This window comes from Seriola lalandi, unplaced genomic scaffold (assembly GCF_002814215.2).
Source record: "Seriola lalandi dorsalis isolate HSWRI2012SDOR001 ecotype SW California unplaced genomic scaffold, Sedor1 jcf7180002054885, whole genome shotgun sequence".
Lineage (NCBI taxonomy): Eukaryota > Metazoa > Chordata > Actinopteri > Carangiformes > Carangidae > Seriola > Seriola lalandi.
The window spans coordinates 7,468,523-7,486,117 of NW_019525437.1; positions in this window are offsets into that span (position 1 = coordinate 7,468,523).

Consider the following 17,595-nt stretch of genomic DNA (forward strand, 5'->3'; position numbering starts at 1 on the left):
ATTTTTTTTCTTTAATTAGCTTTTCCAAAACCTTTTTCAAACAGTGCTACATACCTCAGTTCTACTGTAACATCTCAGACAGGTAGCTACCAAACCCACATGGCTGTGTGCACTGTTTGCACCGCTCTGCTGCTTTGCAGTCCAGCGCATGATGGACAGATGTGACATCTCTAGCCGTTTTATGGGAGATCCTCACCTGGAACCGTTCTGTTTCTGTTACTGTTCTCTTTATCATTATGTCTGTATTTATTCATAGTAGCAGTGAGACAACAGTTCCATAATGAAGCCACACAGAAAAACAATATTACCTGCTATCACTTGGATCCATCATACCGTAAATAAAAACACGAAAGCTTGCTTTTGTCTACCTCTGAAATCAAGGAACAATTAATAAGAATTTGAGCTGTAAGTCTGCCAGTGTTAACACTGTAAACTGCATATACACATTGTGTTAGAATGGAAAGCTTGACAAGTGTAGCAACAGTAATTAAGGGTGGCGGAGCTCAGCAAACAGCCAAGTGACAAAATAATTTGGTATCAAAAACATGGAACTACTGCAGAACATGGAATATGTTTCCTCTTCATTCCAGTGGTTGATATGGACCATTCGAGATCATCACAGACCAAATGTAAATTTTTATTAAAATATCTACAGTACTCCGAAAACTTTCAAGCTCATGCATCTTCTTCTCGACTATACAAAAACAAAACATGATGAATGACACATTTAACACTGAAACAATTATACTTAATTCTGTAAACTTTGTCCTCCACACTGTCCATCCACTTTAAAGACTAAAACTCATGGCCACAGAACTTTTCTAGAAACCACAATGCTCTGGTTCCCCCATTTCTCTCAAGCTGTCCAGAGAGCTATCACACCCCCGAGGAACACTGAACTGTGCCAACACAGGTTAAAACCCTGCAGACAGCAGCTGCAAACAAAACTGAACCACAGTAAGGCTGCGAACCACGGAGGGAGATGTTGGAGGAGGTGGTAACAAGCTCCTTTATTTTGTATCGTGCATTCAACTGAACCGTGGCTGAACAAGAAGCTCAGAGCGAAAACAACTTTCCTTTCAAGTTCAAGGTGGGTGCCAAGAGATCTCCCATGGCATTCTGAACATGTTTTCAGGCAAAATGAGGCACAACGGCAGATTTAGTAGTGAGCAGAGAGCAACACAAAACAAGAATCAATCTGGATTTTGAGACGGAACGAGGCTGAATGATTAGGTATTCAGTTGAAGAAGAAAAAAAAAACAAAACAGAATAACTCATGGGTGAATTGCATCAATGCTCTAAGCCCTCAATAAGCACAACAATAAAATGTGAATGAAAAGGGGATTACTACTTACTAGTTTTCCAAATTCTCTTATCAGAAGGCAACACTTGTTAAACTACTCATTTTAATTAATTTTATGGAAACTGGGGGGAAACTAACAAATCCAGTTTGGATATGCAACTTCAACCCTACCTTTTGTAATATTAATCATATATGTGATCACGCTTTTTGTTTTACGGGCTGACAAGTGTTCAGATCACAGTATAACACTCAGAAATACTGAGGCCATATTTCCACCTTATTCCTCTCAAGTGTCAGAGAGAAGGAGTCTAAAAAAGAAGGGGGCCCTTCTTGATTTGCTGAAATGTGTTACTGTCTCAGAGAGTTCAAAGCCTTGGAAGCTATTAATCCATCACAGGCTTGGCTCCCTGGCCTCTCTGCTCTGACCTTGGGCCATAAACAGCATTACTGATGTATTACAGGAGCAGAGTCTGAATAATTACACGGAGGAGTTGAGGGAATTTGACGCGCAGCACGAAAGGCTGGATGCTGCCAGCACGGACGGGTATAAACGCTGTATGTCATTTGAATCCAGATACCCACAAATCTGATTCTGAGTGGGGTAAAAAAATATATATCTATCAGAGTGTGGGTGGTTAGAAAGAGCCAACTGCAAAAACTGATGACCATAGATATTACATTGCAAAAGGAAAACACCCCATGAATATGTTGTGTTTATAACTGCTTTTTTTTGAAAGATTGCACATTATCATCGCAACTGACCAGCAAGACATTAAGTTTTGTGTCTCTGTGTGATTCTCTTCTTAAAGCTGAACTGAATTTTAAATATAATGAAACTACAGCTAATGTGCATATTTTTAGAAACTGTGTCTCCGGCCTCTGATTGGACATTTCCCATGATGGCAACGGATGACACCTGAGAGCTGGCATTCAGGAGTTAATACTAATGATCACTTTATTTATATAGCAATTTTAGAAAAATAGTTACAAAGTGCTTTACAGTAAAAACAACTTTAGTAACAACTCAAATTGTTGGACCCATTATTAGCAGTGAGCAGACTCGGAGTCAGGTAACTAGCGAAGGGCAGTGAGGATTGATGTGATATGGTCGCCTGGTAGCTGCGTTTCGTGTTAGTTATAATCTTTTGATGTTCTACCTGCTGATACCAGAATAAAGAGCATGGTAATAGTCGAGTCTGGAGGAGATAAAACAGCATGGACAAGCAGGACTGCACAACTTTTAGTCACCAGACTGTCAAAGGACAACTGAGTTGAAACTAACACCAAGGCCACAGGTGTGTTTTTTAACCCTAGTAGATAAGACACCCAGACTAGACGAGAGATGGTGGATGCTGCTAGTGCTGGGGCCAGAAGGTGTAATTATAACCATTTCTGATTTGGATTCCTTCAACTGCAGGAAATTTTTGGACATCCAATTTCTAATTTCAGTAAAGCAGAGCATTATAAATGACACATCACTGGTAACAGGCTTTATTGGGACACAGTTGCGTATCCGCTTTGCAGCAATGAAACTCCAATGAAACCAGGGGTAGAATTAGAAATAAAAGGGGACCCACAATTGATCCTTGCGGGACATCAGAGAAGAGAGAGTCATGAAAGGAGGGGGCATGTCCAAGAATAACAGAGAATGATCTGTCATAGAGATATTAGATGAAGTAGTCCTGAGCCACATCACTGATGCCAGCAGACAGCTGGGCTGTGGTTCACTGTGTCAAAGGCTGAGCTGAGGTCATGGTAAAGGTCTGCATACAGCATTTAGCAACAGGAGACAGATTAGCAAGCTAGGCCATGACAAATGACCACTCTCTCACTTTTAATGCCTGCCAAAAAATGCGCCAATGAAATTACAGACACCAAGAATTCATCATCCATGCAGAGTGTGATGAAATTAAGTTACTCGTGAGACATACATTTTTTCAGTTTGACTTTAAAAAAAAAAAAAAAGGACAAAATACATGCTTTTTCAAAAAAAAAGCAAAAAAAAAAAAAAAGAGAGCCAAGCACAGCCTAATTGTTATGCAATGAAAATCCCTTTAAATAAATACAGTTAACTATTAACAACATGTTCAGGTTACAAAGCAAGTGTGCAATATTCTTTTTGTTGTCCAATTATTTGATAAAAATCATTCAAATTATGTTCAAATTTCTTGGGTGTAGGGACATAACGGTACAATTTGACATGGCTGTGCACAACTAATACTATTTTCATTCCTTTGTCATCTCGATCAGCACACAACATGCGTGTGTGCTGGTGAGCAAGGAAATGTTCAAGTGGAGCATTTCTGCATACATATTGATGTGACCTTCTTACTCACATACGGAGCGAAGGTGCAGGAGCAGAATCTATTGTGGCTACAGTTCAATCTGCCTGATGGTGAAATTAAACTGTATTCTTCAGCTCCACCTGGGCCAGCCTGCCTCTCTACAGCTGTGCCTCCATGTCTGAACAAATGAACCAAACAAACTCATCTTGACTTATATATTTATTTATGGTTATCAGTGCCCACTTCTCTGACATCTGCTCCAATGTGTTAAACAACTTCAGATCAAAAGAGGCAGAAAAAAATATTGAAAATTCAGTTATTATAGCATTTTTTTTATGCTATACAACCTTACATGCAGAGGCTTTGATATTCTTGGTATGTCATGGTATAATGTTGTTCTGACCTACCAAAATTGATTTTAAAAACTCTCAATTTGTATGAATTTTGCTATTAAACCTTTACTGGCACACAATTTGAGCCAGATCTAACATCAAAATGCGTCTGCTAACATTGGTATAAGCCATTAAATGGGCTTATATGGCTGACTGAGGTCTAAATCTTACAGTAACTTTATCTGGTAATGATCAAATTCATGCATTCCTGCCTCCACATGTTAAACATGTACTGTGACCCCAAGACACATATTGTAAACTTAATAAACTTAAAGATTGAAATCTAATCTGGCAAAAAAGTCAAATGAATAAAATAAGAAATATCACCAATCAGCCTCAAAAAGATATTAACCTATTTCTCTTTTCTAGAAAGCTTACACTTTGTTTTCTGAGCTGCAGTGAATATTCACATTAAACTGTCCTTGGACTTATGATAGCCTCGAGGAGCACTGAACTGTGCCAGCTCAGGTTAAAACCCTCGAGACAGGAGCTGAAAACAACAAATCACACCACAGCAAGGCCACGATCCGCAGTGGGAGAGGGTGCAGGCGGATGTAACAAGCATGTGATATTTTTATCGGGCTAATTAATAATAATTATTATTATAATTATTATCATTATTAATTATCCTGACAACATTTTTTTATTTGTGAAAAAAAAACCCAAAAATTGGTGCAGATTATGCGTCACTTTCTGCTTGTCACAGCATTATTCTTAAATTACCACTAGGTGGCACCAAACTAGAGAATTTTTAAACCCTCCACATTGTAGCGTTATACTTTATATGTTACCTTCCTGTATATATTTATGATTGTCAGCCCCCTCAGGGTATTCTGAAGAAAAAGACCTGTTGCTCTAATAATAAAACTACCACATATTTTAAATTCAAATTCATGAAAAAACATGTTTTTTCTATATTTTCTAGATATGTCCTCTGGTGCCATAGCCAGCAGAAGAATTGGCCAAACTTGTCTACAAAAAAAACAGGGGCCATGTTCACAGGTGATTTATATTTAGTTTTCAAGCTGCGAGATACACAACAGGACAGATGTTCAATGTCAAAAAGAGGGGTTTACAGGCATTAAAAGGGATGTTGAAGGTGTAGGTCAGTAGGCAGGGGTAAGTGCAAAAGAGGAGGACTTTATTAACCCCGCAAAACATAATAACCTAAGCTGAATCAACAAGGAAACCCACAAACAAAGGCTGCTACAGCCTCATGGCAAGCTGCTGTTATCACTCCCTTGTGACCAGTGAATGGCATTTTATCTAACTGGAACCTACCACCTGATCAGGTGAGTACAGGGTGAGCTAAACAGGAATCATGCATCATAATCATAGTAAAGAATAAACAAAATGTTGATGTAAGATTTCTAAGTTACTGCTGATGTCACTATTTGCCTTCGGGCAAACACATACATATCGATAAGTGCCCCAGATTTAACAGAATGCCATTTACTGCAGAACTGTTTTACCTATCCTCTTACATCTTACCCGTGCAGAGCCCTTCACCGCTAAGAAGACATAACGATGCAAACCTGTTTCCACTCTCTGTGATGGAGCAGCTGATCCCCACCAACATCACACACAACAGGGTGGACCCATTTCAACAGATTATACCCTGTGATACGACAATAAAACAAACCAACAACCCAATTTGAAAGAACTGAGAGCTGAAATGAATAATTAAACAAAAAAAAAAAAAAACACTGTTAATGCAAGAGAACAGGGCCTAGTAAAAAGGGAAGAGAGCAATCTAAGGCAAAGAAAACTTAAAGAAAGAAAGGGAAGGAGAAAAATGCTCACAGAGGAAGTGATTTTACCTCAGGATGTGGTAGAGCAGGTTGGCCGTCGATCCCTGGGTTGGCGGCCCGATCCTCGGCTAACACCGAACCCGGGGGGGTTGCATGAGGAAGGGCACCTGGTGTAAAACCTTTGCCAAATATGCTGATGGTGATCAGCTGTGGTGACTCGCTGTGGTGACCCATCACAGGAGCAGCTGCGAGACGACAACAGCAGCATCTCCTATCGTTTACATTCACGTAGAGCTGAACAAGCTAAAGTTGAGGTGAGATTACTTTTTGACAACCAATACAGTTCAGTTTAGGTCAAGGGGTGTGAAAAATTCAATGCGCATGAAGGACATCTGTGTTGAATGCCACATTACACTGCTGCCAAAACACAACAGCTTGTGTAAAGCAGTTGCTACTGAATGTGAGGAGACCGTTGGGCAGAGAAAACAGCTTTTCAGAGAGGAGCTGAGGTTTCTGTTGCTGCTGAATGAAGCTAAGTGAGAGTTCAATCAGGCAGATTTCTATCTTTATGCCTGTTTTCCTATATTTCGCACAGCCTCACCCCCCTTTCATATGATGACATCGCGATGGGGTGTAATTGCCAAAGCCTGTCACATCTCTCACTTTTCCCCTCTTGTTTTGCACACTGCAAGTTTATTCATTGACTCAGAATGAAGTTTCTCCTGATTGAACTGTAGTTAGTTAGCTTGTGTTTAGCCTTGTTATCACTTACAATTATCTTCCCTTAAAATCAGTCAAAAAGATGAAGTACATAAGTTCTGGAAGAAAAAAAAAGTTTGCGTGAACTGTAAAAAAAAAAAAAAAATTAATTAATTTTTAAAAAAGTGAAGTCATTCACACTATCAGCTTATTTGTTGTCACAATTTCCAGTCTCCTGCTGATAAGCAAATGTGTTGTTCAGGGTTACAAGGTTGTTGTTCACTCTTTGTCAACTAAACGTGTCCTTGCCTGCTGGAGTTTTGAGATGAGCAGCTGTTAACATCCTTCAGACTTTATAACAGTTTTGAAACACATGCCAAGGTAAACCTATTTGACCTCTTGCATGTTTCCCAAGTTTAAAAGCAGCCAAGCGGCTTTCATACTGCACGTTGTTACAAAACATCTAGTTCCCATCATCCATCACGACACTTGGACGCTGAAGAAGTGGAGGTCCTGCTGACATCCTGAGAGATGAACGGAAGCAGTGAGTGATCTGAGGGATGAACTCCGACTGTTTTCACAGAGAATATCAATAAAACATGAGGTGTTTAGAGACTTTGTGTCCGCCACACCGCTTTTATTTATGGAGCTTCTTCTGCATAATCCTGCTGAAGATGTAATCAGCAGAGCAGCAAAGCCCAGTGATCTATGTCTGTACTCTTATCGGATCACTGGAGGGTTGAACGCTGGCCGGGTGGAGGCGAGATGTAGCACTGTTCCTAATTAATAGTCTACATTGTGTAGATGTTGCTGTGTCAAAAACCAGCCACTGCTTCTAACCTCAGCCCTTCACCTTCTTCCACACACACACACACAAATCTGCTATGGCGATAAGAGACAAAGGTGATGCTGAAAAATGTCTGAGAGGAATCAATATATTATCTAAAGCTGAGGCCTCAAGGTGGCTTGGTGGTGATAATTGATATGAATCAAGAGGAATATTAAAACTTCTTGTTGAGGCAGGCAAGGAGGAGACCACAAAAGTGCCCTCCTGATGTAACTTCGCATTGTTACTTCTCATTCGCAAATTATAAAAAAGGTATCAATAGGCAAAAATAAACTCTGAACCCACGTTGGTGACACACAATGACTGTGCTGAATTTTTGGCCTTGGGAAACAGCTGATGAGTCTTAGGAACTGGACACAACGCAGTGAACAGTTACAACAAAAAGGCAAAATGGGATCCCTGGAAAACCAAGGCACACCGCTCGGTTGTGGCCGTCAAAGTAAAAGGTAGAAATGCTGCGAAGCAAACTGGATGAGAGACGTTTTTCGTAACGTATTGGTAAATTGTGTCTTTAATGTGACACACAAATACATACGTTCATTTCTAAGCAACAGCCGCAGGCATTATGTTTTCAGATTGTCCGTCCATCCGTCTGTCCCATTCTTGATAAAATATCTCTGATAAAATATCTCAAACATCAAAAGGTTAAGGTCAGTGTGACCACACAAAACACTTTTTCGTCATAACTTAAGATTTCACACAACAATTATGACAAAATTTCACACATATTTTATATGATTCTGGATAAACAGGGAGGCATACAACCACAAGAAGGTAAACCTAGGTTAAAGAAGGCTCAGGAATTTCTTAAAAAAGCGGGGCCCTGTAGTTCTTAGCAAATGTTGCTCAAACAGGAACAAATAGTCCATTGATTGGTGACTATTTACAGTTGTGGAAGAATACAGGTTGATGCTTTACTCAGTATTTAACAGCAGGGCAGTGTATGTGGGATTGACCCAAAATAAAATACAGTGTCTGTGTCCATAGTAATGTGTCAAACATTGCAACACTGTGGCTCAGTGGTGTGTTTTTAATAGGTTTTGGAAAGCAATAGAGATCTATGCTCAGAGAAATATACCAGATTTTAGACAGACAACACTTGTTCATCATTGTTAGGTTTTCTTCTTTTCATGTTCTTGTCGACAAATCCCATAAAGGAGCATTTACGTGCCGTGCCGTTCTGCCTGTGTTACAGCTACACAACTACGAACGAACGAAACACTCCAACATGTCAGAGAGAGAAAGACCCAGCTCTGTATGCGACCATGAATAATATTTACCCAAGCAGCACCTCTTTCTATTTTTTGCCCATATCAGACTTGCTTGCCTGCTTGTGTTTTTTAAACTTGACACGCTGTTTTGCCACCATTAAAGCCGCATTGCTATTCCAGATCCATTTTCCACAGCAATTATGATGGATACAAACTGACAACAGAGGTCTGCGATGTCGTTTATAATCAGGTGGGTGGTGATGCTGTTTCTGCTCGTAGCGCTGCAGTCTCATCAGATCACTAATCAGGGAGCAGGCCGCTGGTAATTATCCTGCCCACCTCCAGAATGCAGCAGGAAGCAGCAGCAGAGTCACCGCTCCCTCCCTCCCTCTCTCCCTCCACCCTCCCGCCTGTTCTCTTACTACTGATTGCTGGTGTTTCATCTGTGCACAGAAGCATTAATCAACTCTCTTCATTCAGGTGAGTGCCCGTTTATTCATGACACTTGACACCAACCTTGAGTGAGCGGTGTGTTAAATTTAATTATCATTCCAGTGAGCCGTGGAAAGCCTGAGCCCACATGTTAGATTGGAGATGAGGAGAAATCCTAATGGTATTTAGGTAATTTTGAATTGTGTAAGCATGTAGTGATACTGAAACAAAATGAGCAGCAGTTGCGAAGGAAGCTCTGAGGGATTGTAAAACTATCTGCGACGGCCACGTAGATTGAAAAGCTAAACCCCCAGGAACGTCCTCTTCGAGTGATCGAATGGAAAAGAATCTGTGAACGTTTAAAGTGGTTGTTGCCGTGGAACAATAGCCAGCAATGACGTGCATCAAATACACAGAGGTCCACTTTTCAAACTTCAAAGAACCAAATCCAAAACCTCTCTCCATGTCAAGAAGCCCGGGTTCAATTTGTAGATGGGTTATCAGATGAACAGGCCCAGAGAGTCGAGCTGCAGTGGCTGGCTTGGATTTCCTCCATTATTAACATTCAACCCACCTCTTTAATTCAGTGCATCTCAAGTTGCTTCTTCATTGTGGATAAAAATTTTGACAACAAACTTTAGGAATTTATGGCTCATTTTCATTGTAATCTGCAATTTCCTACAATTTACCAGCACAATATCATCAGTGAACGCTCTTTTCTCCTGTTCGCTGTCCGAGCTGATTTGTATTCAGTGACTTAGAATAATTTAAAAAATAAATAAATGAAAGAATGAAAATTTCTATGAATTTAACAAGGATTCTCCTAGATTTTTTTTTTTTTCCTGCCTTTTTCCGTTCACTGCTGAGGAAGCTGCTGATGAAAGGCTCGAATTACTCACTCTGGGTAAATAAATTACCTGGAGATTGTCCGTTCACAGCAGTCTAAATCATCTGATGAAGTCCAGAGGGAGAGCGGCTCCCGTGCATACCAACCACAAGAGAGACGAGGGAGTGAACAGACAAGGGAGAACAGGCAAGGGGACGGGTGCTACAAGTCTGAGCTCCATTTCAACAGGTTGTAATCGCCATGAGTCGTCACAGTGTGCTGCAACACATTAGGCCACTGTGGGACATTTGAGAACATATCCTACCCTCAACTCTATCCACCTCATGTGCCCTCCTCCTGACTTCACAGTCCACTGGACATGGATGTGTTGCAACTGCTGGAGACAATCCACTGTCCTAGCAGATGTGCCAGTGTCCACTGGACCAGTATCTTATTAGTGCCTTTTTTCCAGTACCTGCCAGAGCGGTTTAATTTGTGACGAGTGAAATTTGTGTGAAGGTTATGTAAATGCCAATATTTAAAGAGTAACTTCTAACCAGATGGAGAGCAGTGAATTTCTCCCTGGTTAAAAGTTTCAAGTCTGCTGCACCTCTGACCACACCCAGCATCACATATGATGGGGGGGGGGCATGTTGCATATAGTAATTAGAACAAGTACAGTATCTGTTAACATATTGATCACATAAATGAGCTGCTTGTAAAAACATGCTAAAACAATTCTGGTAATCAGGCGGCTGTGGACATTTGAACCATGATGGAGATGTGATGAAACAGTAGCAGATGATGCGGTGTGAGGACATTCTGTGTGTCTCTCAGGAGTGTGTTCAGTTTCACTGGCCTGGGTAAAACAGGTTTGACCCACTCACCCACCCAACCCTCTACAGTATAAGGCACGACAGTGAAACAGGCCATTCTGACCGGTAGGCCTCTTACAGCTTTGACTTGCCTGCCTCCTTTTTTGATACTGGTAGTTCAGATTTTCATTTCATGGGTACAAACATGGACGACAATATAACTTCCACACCTGAAAACAACAAAAATCAAACAATTGTACCTTTCAAGACCATCTCAGTGTGGCCCAACTCAGCCCTGCTGGCCTCCCTCCCCCAGGTGTGTCTCATTAGTCATAACGAGTCAGGCTGATCCCACCTCGTCAGTCTCGACCCACTGATTTCTTTCTAATCTTACAAACTACAACACTCATAAACAGAGAATACAGCGGGGAAACGCATTTTAATGTCACATCTAATATCATTTAATGCTCCATACATTATAAGACCAAGAATTGCGGGCAATCGTCAATCATGACATCTGTCTCGACGTCATGGTGAAATATTAGCACAGGTCACCGTTCAGTTTCGCTGTTTGAATCTCCCATCAGAGTGAGTGTGTTAGAAAATTATAGAAAAAATTTTAAAAAGATGGAGTTCAATGATTTGGAAACACACAACAATGTCCATTTCCTTAATTTGATAATACAACGGGTTCAAATGACCCATTGAATAGGATTTTAAATACCATGGGGCATACGGAGAATACTGTATCACAAGAGTTAACGATTTTTTTCATTATTTCTGCTCCACTGGGCTCTATCAGACCTGCAGTCCCTGTGGTTCCATTACTGGATAATCAGATGTCGTTTCACTCTCTACATCCCCACTTTCAGTCCATCTTTTTCAAAGTTTGAGGCTCTATTAACCTCACTCAGATAATATGCAAAGAGGGTAAAATGCTAAATCTAAGTTTTGCAGGCATTTTTAAGGCTTTATTAAAATCAAAAACATGACAGATTCTCCAGAGATGCTGCAGATTTGCCTTTTTATTACTCAAAATAAAGTTGTAGTGTTGAGTCTTGGGTGATGAAGTGAAACACAAACAGCAGGAAGCAGTGCTCTGTCCAGACTAAACTGCAATATCTAACATTTAATCTTGGTTTCTATGATCCCTTTGGTTTTCATTTCATTATGAGTCAGTTAAGTAAAAATGCTGTGTGCTGTTTACTGATGTCACATTATGCAATATGTGGGTAGTGAAGATAGGATGATTGACAGCACCATGCGTTAATAAAATTAAGATGGTACGGAGAGATGTTTCATAGAAACAAAGATGATATACTGGACTTGCTGTATTGGCTGTTGGATAAAGTCATCTACCAGGTTCTGTGTAAAGCTAAAGAGTACTGAAGTAAATTTTCAGGAAATTCAATTGTGGAACTATCACATATATTTCACATAATAATAAAAAACATGATGAGAAGGTCTGTTTTTGTCTAAAACAAAATCAGTGCATTAAAAAAAAATAAGTTTGCTGGTTCTGGTGAACTGATTTTCAACTTTGTCTGCAAAAGCATAATATTAAATTAGATTCAAATTAAATCAGCATAATAAGTAATGAAGAAATTATTTTAGTTAAGAAATACATAAAGTCCACAAGACTAAAAGTAGAACAAGTAAAGTTAATGACAGATCAGCCCAACAGGAAAATTAACAGTTAGGCTACATGATGGTGTGTTAGCAACACAGTAGCCTCAGACAGTATGCATAATGGCAGTAAATTGGTTACAGAAAAACTAAGTAAAAAAAATTACAAATGAACAATCACAAAACAGTAACAACAGACAAAGTGCCAACAAGAAAGTAGATTAAATATCTGTCAGGATTTGTTTAGTTACAGATCTGACTAAAGCCTGGATGTGACGATAGCTCACTTTCCATCCAAATGTAGGACTCGTAATTAAAAGATTGTGATTAAATGAACACCAGTCAAACATCAAACTGTCAAAAACGTAGATTTCAGTTTGGAAATGTGATAAAAAATTGTTTCATGTATTAATTTGAGTAAGGCTACATTCTCCTTATTGGTCCACACACATCTGATGTTTCTTTAGTGGACGAAGTCACAAGTTTCAGTCATCATTATATATTTGTTAAGTCTGTTTTTATTGCACTTTGTTGTACTTTGCTTTTATTGACACACAGTTTTTCAATTGTTTGTGTTTCCATGAGTTTTTTTTTATGTGCAAATTGAATATGCATCTAAAACAGCTGGATGAAAACTAACTCTAGAGATGTGCTAGCAGTGGTTTGCTTCTAACAACAGATTGATCAACTGAAACAAGAAAGGAAGAAATTGGAGGAACAGTTGTTTTTACAAAGTTTTAGTGACTTACACAGGAGCTCATCCACACAAGTGTTTGCACTCAGGCTAATTAAAGCTCCTGTCAGGACTCCCAGCAGAGCTGCAGTCAGCTTCAGCAGTTCAGCTCTAATCAGAAAAGTGAAAACGGCTGCGTGAGTGTGCAATGCAGGACCTTTAGTTGCCTGTCAATTTTGATATATCTAGACTTATTTGGCAGCTATATTTAGTTACCCCGCAGTATAGGATTTTCACACAAAATAAATAATCTGCTCTGAAAATAAACACAATAATACATTGCTGTAGAAAAACTTCTCCTTCTCATCCAGCCATTTAAGTGTTTAACTTTTTTCTTTGATAAAAGTGAGAAAATCTGACATGCAGACAGACATTACATTTTTATGTAAGTTAGCTTTTGAATGTATGACTTGTAATGGAATATTTTTCCCAGTGTGATATTGCTACTTTTACCTAACTAAAGGATTTCAGTACTTCTTCCTCCTCTACATATGAACATTGTTGAAATCAATTGAGTCACGTGGAACCTGGATTAAAAATTCAAATCCTATCTCGTGTTTGATGACAATGTGATATTTGACTCATTCTCATTTTATTTTATTAATTGTTGCAGATGATTATCGTTTGACCAACAATAAAGCAGGTGTTCAGCAGCAGACAATAATTTTTAAAATAGTTTTAAAATAGTTCACCAGACAATGAACTTTGAAATCATCCAATACAACATACAGTAATATATTTGGTCATTCAGGTATATAGACAAACATACAAGTTACTAAATACACTCAGTAATTGAGTGACATTAAACTTCAGGTACAGGTGTGACTGCACAAGGCAAGACGCACTGAGGACTCATTGAGATCTGATCACTCAGACCACATTGAGAGGTGGTCTGAGCTGCATATGGCCACACTGAAAAGCCCACAGAGATATCACGAGTGCGTCAAATGTCTGAGTTGATTTGGTTTGTTCTGATTTCTTCTACTTCGTCCTTTAATTTGCAGCAGATTAGGCACAGGAAATGCATTGCTGCTCCCCACCGGTGAAAAACAACAACGCATTTGTTAATTGCACACAAGAATAATGTACATGATTATCTGCATACAGAGGGGGGAAGTGAGATCCGGTCACAACTGGTCATTCGAGACGCATGCGGAGACGCATTCTAATGCCAGGTGTGAACTGATGCAGGCTACTTAGAGCTGTCCGCTCCTGAACGCATCACCTGAGATGCATGTTAATGGCAGGTCTGAACAGGGCCAGTTCATCCTCCTGCTGCCTCTGACTCCAGGGCAGAGTCAGAGCTTTTCTCTTGTAAACAAGTCATATTGATTGGAGTAAATTTCCTGACAAGGGATTCTGACTTGTGCAGTTAATAGTTTGATTGTGTTGCCTTCATTAAAAGTGGGTTTAGCACTATTGCAGCAGGATTGCTTCTGCTTAGAAGTTATTGTAGTTAATAAGTTCCAGTACCGAAGTTTTATTGGTCATGAGATTTATTTTTTCATTATCTGCTGAGGCTTAAATGAGATATATTCCTGTGTAGGGGAATGCTTGGTGCAAGAACGGTTTTAGCACAGTTTCACTTGTTTCAATTGAGATTTGAATGAACTCTGGAAGACGCTGTTGATCTCTGCTCCGTGTTGCACAGAGTCACTAATTACAACATCAAATCTGCATTTATGTCCAGGGTTGGAATCAGTCTTTAACTTCCAGCTTTTAGAAATTGTCAGGGAATTTCGTCATCATAAAGAATGACTTTGACTTCTCCATCTCCCGGATGTTTCAGTTTTTGTCATTAAGTCAGCCTTCTTTATCTACACTCCGCAGACAGAAGCATATTAATACCCATCAATAATGTCATGTAGTGCATAAAGAGAACCCTCCCCTGAAAAGTTTGGGAGGAACAACAATCTGCGATGTAAATTTATGTTAATTTAATTTGCTCTAGAGAGGGAAAGTATTGCTGTGTTTCAGCTTCATTTAACAGGGAAACAAAAGACCTCAGCTGCCTCTAAACACTGTTTTTCCACTGCATTTTCTGCTACAGTAATGATCCTTTTTTTTCCTCCAAAACAGGATTTGAATTTGCACGCAGTCCATGAAAGTTTACTTTAAGGCCATCGGTGACGATTATGGGTAAATCCAGCATACGGGCAGTTTAAAATGTAAAGTAACTCATGTTGTTGTAAATATTGACTCCATACTCCACGAGGAAGCTAAACACTCACAGAAACAGAGAGGGAGAAGTGGCTGTTTATTGGAAATGTATCGCCCTTTACTCTGTTCAGCCACCAGGGAATAAGCCCTCAGTCACATGTCTGGACCATCTGATCTGCTGCCAACGACTTGACCCACAGGAACAACAGCAGCTCCTTGAGGATGTGTGTCTTGCAATGTCTTTTTGACAACAAATTTGAGTATGAAGTCTTGAGAGTGAGAGCGTTTTGGGCGGAATAGAAGATTTTTGGCGGGCCCTCACTTTTTCAACAGCTGTTTGAGGGGAAAGATGAAATTTTAAGGTTAACTGGGGTTAGTGTTAGGGTGAGAAAAGAAAAGAAAAATACAGGCCTGTGAATGTGTAAATATTTGAAGACCCTTATTGACATATTATGGCAATTCCTAGACGAGAATCAAATGTTAATGCTCAAATAGAAAAATTGTCCTTATGCTCAATTTCTCATATTGGAGTACAAAAACCCAAACACATATGCAAATCATATATATATATATGTATATATACACACAGTATATATACACTGGAGATGTGCTGCTGATGATGAAAATGATCATGCATGCTCAAGCCATGTCTCTGTGAATAACATGGCTGCCTCTTTTTGATCATGTCAGTTTCTTATTGTTTGTTGCACAATATGAACATTGACAATATACAACATTTTAGGTTGATGCTGGATTTTAGCTCCGTCATAATGATTAAACCTAATGTGTTGTCCAATTGACATTCATTTTAACTGATTAATTCAAATGCATCTTCATATTAATAAGAAAGTTTTGTATAAACAAATTCAATTTCTAATTGTCTCATTTCCATATCTCAAATTTATTTCAGCCAATACTAATTTCAATGAACTTGCCTCAACAATTTTCAAGAGAAAGTGTGTGTCATGTTGCGAGTTACAGAATCTTTACTAGAAAAATTCTGGTCAAATTAAACACATCTCAGTATTTGAAAAAAAAAAGCTATTTTATTATTATGGAGTAAATAATTGCAATTACTCAAATCATCTTAATAGAGAAAACCTTAGACTGATTTACAGAAAATCACTTAGTGTCACTAATAGCTATTACAATAGTTCACAAATACATCATTGGCACATTATTGTAGTTGCAGTTTTTCATTTCTATTCTAACCGGGAGCACAAGAAAGTCATCCACTGTCAGTCAGACGGGAATGTGACTCCTTAGATATTCAGCTGAAAAAACCAGTTCAAATATTCAAACTTCTCCTTTACACTTGTCCTGGCTGTTGACGAGGGTGTGACAGAGGACAGCGAGGCTGCGATAACATTCGTACTGGGACTCTGTTATTGAGAAATGACTTGTGTGAACACCTTGATCCCAGATTGACAGTGTTAATGCAGTCAATAAGACATGCAGAGTTAAATATCATTGTAGGACAGCTTGTAAACATCATACTCTTTTTATAGGTGCTTAACCCAAAGTGCCTATTTTCTATAGTAAAGCCAGAATGTCTTCAGTGAAGAAGAGGGAATCTCGTACTCAAGACAAGACATTATCCAACACTACTGAATCAGTGTCGTAGCTGCAGCTTACATAACAGTGACGAGGGGGAATTTGATTAACATACACATATCAACACAGACGCCATAACAGATGTTTTCATCGTACTTGTACCGCTGCCCACAAGCAGCAGTGAATTCCACATGGGGAATTCTTTCAAAATAAAACAGGCCTGATGTGGGTTTGGATTTATGTTGACTGAGCAACATTTACTTTTTGAAGGCCGACATCAGATTGGAGGAGCAAATAAGTGTAGCATGTCACTGTCGATACGTAACAGTGTTTCCGTGTTGACACCGGCCAGGATGACAATTTGGCAGGAGAGAATATTGCCTGTGCTCTGTCTGATTATGATCGGGACACCGCAGATGAAATCAGCCAGCGTTGAGTCTGAAAATTTGGCCAGCGAATACCTAGATGGTGCTCGACCTCAGTCACAGGAACAAGCTTAGTATTAAATATTTCTTAAAGAAAATAAATAAAAAAACTCATGCAGGAAGCAAAACCCATCAGATGATATTGCTGTACATTGCCTGTCAATCAAACACTGTCTCCAGTGCTGTTTTTTTTTTTTTCTCCCTGGAATCTCTATTGTAAAGTTTGGATCTGTTATGTTTTTTTTTCTTTATGCGCAGTGTTACTCTGTGCTCCTGTTGCCTTCCCAGGAAAATAAAAATGCATCTCTTTATTTGAGCCACAGAAATTTACCAGACAGCAGGTGTTTAGAAGAGCAAATGTAAATGCTTTCATGAAAGTGTGCATCATTATTGTGTGGGATTATTCTGTGTTGGAGTATCAAAAAAGATATTTGTTCATGTGAAAATCACAGTGTGAGAGACAAACAACAAATGCTTCAGTTCAGGTGTAACAAGATAAAATCATAGTGCATGAAACCATACTGTGTTGAAAAAAA